The 9,668-nt window shown below is 35.8% G+C and overlaps 1 long non-coding RNA gene across 1 annotated transcript; it reads right to left on the bottom strand.

The window, feature by feature from the left end:
• Window positions 1–3,749: 3,749 nt before the first annotated feature.
• Window positions 3,750–4,703, bottom strand: LOC140745979 (uncharacterized). Its single transcript, XR_012102734.1, has 2 exons — window positions 4,536–4,703; window positions 3,750–3,970 (listed from the first exon to the last, which is right to left on the bottom strand). It is a non-coding gene; the product is annotated as an uncharacterized LOC140745979 (long non-coding RNA).
• Between the last annotated feature and the right edge of the window lie 4,965 nt (window positions 4,704–9,668).

The following is a 9,668-nucleotide window of genomic DNA, read 5'->3' as shown; positions in this document are numbered from 1 at the left end:
TTTCAAAGTTATGTGCGTATTATAAATTTATTATCACTTGCTATAACGGGGAAGGAAACATTGTGAGGAAACCTGCATACCTGAGAGATTTATAAAAAAAATCTCAAAGGTTTGTGAAGTCTACCAATACGCACTTGGCCAGCGCGGTGGACTATGGCCTAATCCTTCTCATTCTGAGAGGAGACCCGTGCCCAGCAGTGGGACAGTAATGAGTTGACGACGATACAAAAATATATTTAAACAATAGAAATTGTAGTAGTAATTTTGTTGTTATGTTAGTAGTAATGATTAGATTATCAGGTTAATAAAAGATAAGTTAACAAAAGATAAATAATGTAAGGTCACTTTGAACCCATTAAATTTCATTCATACTGAAAATTAAAAAGGAAAAAAGGGGCAAAAGATAAAAAACCAAGGTTCCTAAAACAAAAACACAGTAAACGAAATCTGACACTATTGTATTGTAGAAATGATGATAAAATGAACATTGTAAGCAACATTGTATTTTAAGAAGTACCAAGTTAAAATAACTAAATAATGGTTTCTGGTCTTAAAATATGTAAGATACCGTATGGGTACCATATGGGTGCTTTACGCACACAAAGAAGAGTAGGTACCTACACTAATACCAAAAAACAGTTGTTCATATTTTAAAATGAACATCATGCCGTCGTTTTATTTTGCAAAACTAATTAGTTTTATAATTGCATTAAGACAGGTTTTTTTTATAATTATTTAATTAAATAACTTTAAGATTGTGATAAAAATATTCCTATAAATTATAAAGTTAAATACACAAATAATTGCCATATTTTACAAGTTTAATTTTATAAGTGAATTAAAATTAAAATAAAATAAAACAAAAACAAAAAACTTACAAATGAAAAAGTAAACAGGAACAAATCCAAAATCAATTCAAATATGGAAGTACACACACACAACACAAATAATAAAAAATAATTTATACTGTCAACGTCATCACAATTCAAATTGAATTTAGAATTCGAATTCCACAAGTTCTCAACTGAGCGAGCCGTTTGCAACTGAATGGAGTGACCATTTTGCATTTTGTGTACAGCGATACGGTTGTAAGAGCTGACGCTAATAGATTCTCAATTCTACTACAACGCAATACAGTTAAGTAACCGCGATACCGTTATTTAGAACTTTGTCGAACTACGCGTAATTATTGAGGTCAGTGACGTCTTTTTTCGCGGCTATGATAACTGGCAACTGATTTGGACGGAGCGGGAGGGTTATTTAAAATAGTGCAAGAGAAAGAGATGGGTGACTGATACGTCACAGTAATTCCTTGTCTGTGGTCAGTCTCGTTTGTCTTCAATTACGATCAATTATTGATTTATAAACATTTAATTTACATTGTATATAACAAAGACACAATGTCAAAAATAAATTAAATACTCATAAATTTAACAAAGAAAAAGTTCATTAAATCGAATTTCCTTTCTAAAATAATGAGTTGCCATTTAAAAATACTTCAGAGCAGAACAGAAAGAAATTCATCATTTAGATGCCTATCCGACCCGTTATCGAACCTGAATCCCTTTGCGTGTCAGACAGTATATGACCGCTTCGCCACACGAGCCATACTTATCAAAATTTATAATAAAATTTATACATATTCTAGATGTTATACAAAATAAAAAAGAAGCAACAAAAACTTTAGTGCAGAAAATAAAGTGTAAATAACTGAAGACTGTACATTAAGAATATACTTATAGTCTGATTCATAATTAGGTGTCCAAAATGTAAACAAAGAAATGTAACTCAAAATTAACAAGAAGCACAAACTTTAACAAACTCAACAAAAAACGAAAATTTAACAAATATACACAATTTAACAAAAACATTATGTAAACGAGAAAACATTAGAGTTTGATCACAATCACGAAAATGAATAATATCAGTTACGAAACTTAAAAATGACAGCACAAGAAATGTCTTGGATTCCGATTGTGTTACCATTATCACATTTTAATTTTCTACCATAATTTTGTTTTTTATTATTATTACTGTATGGAACGAAATTGAGGTGATATAAATATTAGAAAATGTGAATTAATCTTAATTTATTTAGATTATTATTTTATTATTGTTGTATTACTTAAATATCGACAAAAATAAAAAGTACCATTTCTAACGTATTTTCTTGATAGGTCAACACCTTTGTTTACATTTTGGACACCTAATTATGAATCAGAGTATAATTGGTTTCTGGTGCACTTATTATCAGGGATGTTATGGAGCTCCGCAAAGGTTACCGAAAGTATCCGAAATAAAAATATATCCGAAACCGTTACCGAATCTGATTTGAAAGTTTCTTATAATATCGGATAAGGCCGTAATCTAAATGTACATTATTATGAAAACGTCTGAAGCAAGCGAAGCTTTTCAGATACTTTACAAAAAATAAAATAAAATCATTTTCTATTTGTATTTTCTTCAGTTTTTCAATTTAAAAATCGAATTATATCGATAAACTAAATTATCTAAAACTATCAGATAATCCAAATAATTCCGTATCCGAAATGTATATCTTTATCGATATCCAGATCCGATATTATATTATATTATTCATTATATTATATGGCAATTCTAACACAAAGTTGTCTCTGTAATAGGGTATTCCCAATGTTTTATAAAAAATAACTGATATTATGAACGATATCGTAATATCTTTTGTTACATAATCTATAATGGATTTATTTATCATTCAGTTCGACTCCGGCGGCACCACCGCCACATCTATTTCTGCCTAATAACAGCAGTGTTAAGCGCTGCTGTGTTCTAGTTTGAAAAGTGTGGTAAGGGAGACATATTTTACCGAGGCGTTCCAGCTTAGTCCCCAGCGGTAGCGGCGCGTCTGTGGTCTTCCTCAGATAGGAATATCTAATCATATCTGGGGTTGATTATACATGTCCATAGGCGGAAATAGCCACTTACCATCATGTGGACTGTATGCCTGCTACTCCTGTATTATAAAAAAAAAACTTGTCCGAGGCGTTTCATCTTAGACCTTAGGGATAGCAATGCATCTTAGGTGAGGTTGATTACTGATGTCCATAGACGGTAGCAGCCACTTACCATCAGGTAGACTACTTGCTCGTACTGTGCTGCTACTTCTAAATCCTATATATAAAATTCTCGTGTCACAATGTTAGTTACCGTACTCGTCCGAAACGGCTCTACCGATTTTCACCAAATTTTATATGCATATTCAGTAGGTCTGAGTATCGGCTACTATCTATTTTTCATAGCCCTAAATGATAAGGGTTTTTCACCTTTTTTATTTATATGGCAACACAACGTTTGCCGGGTCAACTACTCGTAGTAGGTATTAAATAAAATACATACAAAAAAGCTTAATTTAAAAAAATCTCCACGAGTTATAATATTTACTTTTCGCAGTTATTTTAAAATTAACAATTGACTTATGTATTTTACGAGCTTTTGCCCGCGACTTCTCTCGCGTTACGAAGTATTTTCATCCCCTATTTTATCCCCTTGGGGGTAGAATTGATCAAAATCCTTTCTTAGCGGATGCCTACGTCATAACATCTACCTGCTTGCCAAATTTGAGCCCGATCCGTCCAGTGGTTTGGGCTGTGCGTTGATCGATCACTATGTCAGTCAGTCACCTTTAAGTTATATATATGTATTTAGATTTTATATTTTTAATATTTTCTATTACGTCTACTACTTATTTGTTTGCTAAAAATAAAAGACGATATATTTTAATGTTTATTTACTTAACTATATGCCTAGGCTAGTCGAGTCTTCACTTTGATACATTTAGAGTTAGAGTTGGCTACAGCTATGTATCTTGTTGGTACGTCCGGCGTTGGGGTGGTAGGCGTGATCGGTGGTGATGGTAGTGGTGGCAGTGGTGGTGGTAGTGGTGGTAGCAAGTTCGTCGCATTTTGGAAAACCATTGCTCTGTTGGATAGATCTGAAAAAACAAAATTTAATTACATTTACGGGCATAGTGAAGTAGCTTTTTAGGGTTGCGTACCCAAAGGGTATAAACAGAGCCCTATTTCTAAAACTGTCTGACTGTAAGAGTCTGTCCGCCTGTCCGTCTGTCACAGGGCTCTATCTCCTGAACCGTAATAGATAGACGCTTAAAAATTTTACAAAGGTATGTGAAGTTTACCAATACGCACTTGGCCAGCGCGGTGGACTATGGCCAAATCCTTCTCATTCTGAGAGGAGATCCGTGCCCAGCAGTGGGACAGTAATCGGTCCACCGCGCTGGCCGAGTGCGTGTTGGCAGACTTCTCATGCCTTTGATTTTTTTTTTTAAGATTTTCAGGTATGCAGGTTTCCTCACCATACTTTCCTTCACCGCTTAATCAAGTGATAATTAGTTTCTAATACGCACATAACTTTGAAAATTCAGAGGTGCGTGCCTGGGACCCCGGACCCCTCGATCAAGAGGCCGAGTTTCTTAACCACTAGGCTATCACTACTTCTTATGTTTATACACGACCTTTAATAAGTTATAAAATACTCACTTGGCATCTGTTTTCTACGTGGCAATCCATTATGCGCCATTTTTTCAATTAACTATTAAATAATATACTTAAGAATAAAATAAGTAAAAAGATATGTAACTAAAATAAGTAACGCACGTTATAAACGTCAATTTACAATACCGACTTTTGTAAAAATAACCGCTGAATGCCCTGACGCATGTTTAGGTACTGACCACAGATATAGCTATCAGAATGCCTGTCTACAACTTACATGTAGTCGTCCAACTATAGAATCAGGTGTTTTATTAAACAACTGTACTAACTTAAAATTAATAAAATGAGTGTGAAGCACACGGAGGGCACAAATAAAAAAAAATATATTTTCAACATTTGTTATCGTAGCAGCCATAGACGTGAAGGTATTGTGAAAATTTGAACTGTCTGCCTACATCGAAGGTGGTAGAACCTATTGTGGTTCGACTCCGGCGGCACCACCGCCACACCTATTTCTGCCTAATAACAACAGTGTTAGGCACTGCTGTGTTTCGTTTTGAAGGATGTGGTAAGGGAGACATACTTTTCCGAGGCGTTCCAGCTTAGTCCTCAGGGGTAGCGGCGCGTCTGTGGCCGACCTCAGGTAGGTATCTAATCGTATCTGGGGTTGATTACAGTTGTCCATGGGCGGCAGTAGCCACTTACCATCAGTTGGACTGCATGCTCGTCTGCTACTCCGATATTATAAAAAATCTGTACTAACTTAAAAATAATAAAATGAGTCTTGATCACAGGGAGGGTTTCATACCACAAATAAAAAAACAAAATTAAATATTTATTGTCGTAGCAGCCGTAGACGTAAAGGTATTGTGAAAATTCGAACTGTTCGCCTATTTCGATTCATTAGATAGCAAAAAATGCCGAATAATTGCGGGTTCTATTATGGCGACCCCCATTTACTTTCTAAGGACTAAGTTGAAATGCCTAGGCCGGACGGGTTGTCTGACAAGAAAACGACATGCAAAATAGCCTTACTAAAAGTTTGTTTACAAACCTATTTAACATTTTATTATTTATGTATCTGGGGTTGATTACAGTTGTCCATGGGCGGCAGTAGCCACTTACCATCAGTTGGACTGCATGCTCGTCTGCTACTCCGATATTATAAAAAATCTGTACTAACTTAAAAATAATAAAATGAGTCTTGATCACAGGGAGGGTTTCATACCACAAATAAAAAAACAAAATTAAATATTTATTGTCGTAGCAGCCGTAGACGTAAAGGTATTGTGAAAATTCGAACTGTTCGCCTATTTCGATTCATTAGATAGCAAAAAATGCCGAATAATTGCGGGTTCTATTATGGCGACCCCCATTTACTTTCTAAGGACTAAGTTGAAATGCCTAGGCCGGACGGGTTGTCTGACAAGAAAACGACATGCAAAATAGCCTTACTAAAAGTTTGTTTACAAACCTATTTAACATTTTATTATTTATGTATTCTTTACAAATGTACCGCCATATTAAGTGCTGGACATTTCGCGTTATGTCTGATTTAATTAATTAACTACGACACGATATGCGCTAATGTCATTTATAAGTACATACAGTGAATGTACTCGGGGGTTTCCTTGTAACTGTATTGTTGTGGTTAAATAGTAAATACTCATTACTGTTCCTCAGCTGGGCACGGGTCTCCTCTCGTCATAACCCACTGTTGGCCATGTGCGTATTGGACTTCACATGCCTTTAAAAGCGTAATAATTAATATTGTAGAATACGTTTTTTGCTTTACGGGCTAGTGTGGGTTGGAGTATAAGTGCATCAGTTAAAGTATACAACCCTAGCGCGATGGCCGAACGAAGGTATAAAAAATGAAGTACAAACATGAGATTGCCTTCTGTTAGTTTCTATTTTGTGGTTAAACGCTGCTGTGTTCAGGTTTGAAGGGTGTGGTAAGGGTGACATACTTTTCCGAGGCGTCCTTGGGAACTGGGTAGGAATATCTAATCTTATCTGGAGTTGATAAGATACCCTTGGGCGATAGTAGCCACTTACCATCAAATTGACTGCATGCTAGTCTGCTACTCCTAACAAAAATATCATGGACGGTAGTGACCACTCGCCATCAAATGGACACGGTCGTTTTTAAATTCAATCTTATAAAAATGCCGAACCCGGGTCTGATACAAGACGAAACTCCTGCCACTAAGCTGCCCTCATAATGCTATTGAATTATTCATACACATAATTTTACCTTTCATTTAACAACCGAAGAACGGTATCAAATCTCGAAGACTTAGGGAGAGGTAAAAATTTTACCGTCTCTTTTGTATATATAATAAATTAGGCGTGTCTGTTAGTGTTTTTGTATTACGTACCAATGAAAGTGGTAAACTTTCATATGATTTTAGAGTAATATTATCGCGGAAGTAAGACATTTTAATACAAGTATGTATGTACGAGTATATTTGAATTTGATTAAACAGCGTATCCTTTAACCGAAATTAAGAACCGCGTATCATGAGTACTAAAACGGGTTACAACAGCTTATGAAACGGGTAGGCGTTTCATAAGCTGTTGTAACCCGTTTTAGTTAACTTATAGTGCATTTAAGTATACTCGTGGTATACATACTCCAAAGGCACTACCGTCACACCCTTTTTAAACAAATAACAACATTGTTTGTCACGGTTCTTGAAAAATATTATAATTTTTTATGAAGCATTCCAAGTTAGTCTTCTTGTATTATAACACATGTTCCGTTCAATTAAATAATTCGATGCTTAAATCTCTTTGACAGTAACAGATGACAGTCGATTCAACTGTCATATACGTCAAATGGAATGTCAAAATGGCGTCTGCGTCTGACATTCCATAGATTATGCATTAGTACAAAGTGATATTCGAACGCCGATCGAATGCGCGCTGCCAACAAATCAATTTTCTAAATTCGAATCCGTACCAACTTTAGTCCTATCTGAGATTGATTAGATGTAAGACGAGTTTAAAAGTTACAGACTATCTCTCACGATGTGTGTGACTGTAAAGGTGGTAGAACCCTTTTAAAGGTGGTAGAACCCTTTGTGGTTCGACTCCGGAGGCACCACCGCCACACCTATTTCTGCCTAATAATAGCAGTGTTAAGCGCTGCTGTGTTCCGTTTTGAAGGGTGTGGTAAGGGAGACATACTTATCCGAGGCGTTCCAGCTTAGTCCTCAGGGGTAGCGGCGCATCTGTGGCCGACCTCAGGTAGGAATATCTAATCCTATCTGGGGTTGATTACAGATGTCCATGGGCGGCAGTAGCCACTTACCATCAGGTAGACTGCATGCTCGTCTGCTACTCCTATATTATAAAAAAAAAGACTGCGAGACAAACTTTAGAAAAATATCTATAACCTCATACACCCTTTAATAAATTGATTATTAGTCATTCAATTTTTTAAGTAATAATTTTCAAACATCGAAACTTGCTAGAAAAACATCAAAAGACTGAATATAACTAAGGCTTACCTATTTGAAACTTTGCACAACCGCGGGCAAACACTAGTGTAGCCATAAAGTGTGGTCAGCGTAAGAGGGGTGTCCTGTTTTTATTACACCAATAACGTGGGTACCGAACCCGTGATCACAAATCGTCCTATTGTTTTATGGTATCCGAAATTCATATGGCGGGGAGATGTTATGACCCTAATTTGAAGTACAGTGGAGCGTCGATTATCCGAACGTCGCTCAACCGAACGACCGCTTATCCGAACATAGTACGCGCGGGTCAATGCCCCCCACCTCTCACCACCGCCCGCCCGCGCGTCAGTTTTCGCACACTTGTCGCGACTTGTTCACTTCGTTATTGTACGTCCTAGTAACTGCTAGTACAGTAGTAACGGTAGTAGTAGTAACAGCGACCAGTATCAAATATCTGTTCTCAAAAAAGTACGTGATCTAGCCTCTCGTAAGCGGGTAGGCTTGCTTCGGCAGACGAAGATTCAAGATTTTTTTAAGCGTTAATTTTAATTAGTAAACACTAGTTTGACTACAAGATTGTCTGCACTTTTTTTTGTTTATTTCCTATTTGTCATTAAAGATATTCATAAATGTAAATTATATGGTTTTCATTTAACTGTACATAAATTTGTATGACTGAATCAATATATATGTACATTAGTTCGATTATCCGAAAATACCGGTTTTCCGAACACCCACGTCCCCCAATTAGTTCGGATAATCGACGCTCTACTGTACTCTGAAAATTTTCTGCGTTTCTTTCAATTGTATTTTATTTGAAGATTTTTTTGAGCGTTAATTGAAGATTTTTTTGATAGTTAAGTATTGTGTGTTGGTTAGAATAAAGTGAAGAGTATTGTAAGAGTATTCAAACGTTGCAAGCCCAAGGTTCGAATCTAAGCGCGTATCTGTAAATTTCAAATTATTATGTATAAATATTGTTTAGGAAACTTTTTTGAGAGTCGGTAAAGTTTTTAAAATTGTTATCGAAATTGTAATATCTGATGATGATTTTAATACTGATATCTGTTGATTTTAATACTAGTTCACCACAAAAAATTTTCAGGTACGAAATTCGGACAAAAAAAATTGGATTATTTATTGTTTAAATGTTTCTAGAAGCTTCCAGAATCCCTAACGCTGATGTAATAACAAAGACGTAACCCATGTGAGGGTTTACAACTCCCCAGAGACATTTAGCCTCACTTAATTTTCTATCTACTATTTTCCGATACTTTCTATAATTTCTAGATGTTTCTAGAAGCTTCCAGAATCCCTAACGCTGATGTAATAACAAAGACGTAACCAATGTGAGGGTTTACAACTCCCCAGAGACATTAAGCCTCACTTAATTTTCTATCTGCTATTTTCCGATACTTTCTATAATTTCTAGATGTTTCTAGAAGCTTCCAGAATCTCTAATGCTGATGTAATAACAAAGACGTAACCAATGTGAGGGTTTACGACTCCACAGAGACATTTAGCTTCACTTAGCGATTTTATATTTGTATCAATCTGAGCCTCCTTACAGGCCTTTTAAAGGGCCTTTTACACTGTCCGTTTTGGTAGTAATATCTAAAAATAGAACATACTCTACCAAAATTTGAGCTTTGTAGAGAGTGGTAGTAGGACTCATTTTCTTGATTTCATTAAAAGTGAGTAAAAGAACTCC

Source organism: Epargyreus clarus, unplaced genomic scaffold (assembly GCF_041222505.1).
Source record: "Epargyreus clarus isolate Ecla_fem2 unplaced genomic scaffold, WU_Ecla_fem_2.2 ptg000012l, whole genome shotgun sequence".
Lineage (NCBI taxonomy): Eukaryota > Metazoa > Arthropoda > Insecta > Lepidoptera > Hesperiidae > Epargyreus > Epargyreus clarus.
Note: the sequence above shows the minus strand (reverse complement) of the source record. Positions and strands in the feature narration are given on the sequence as shown.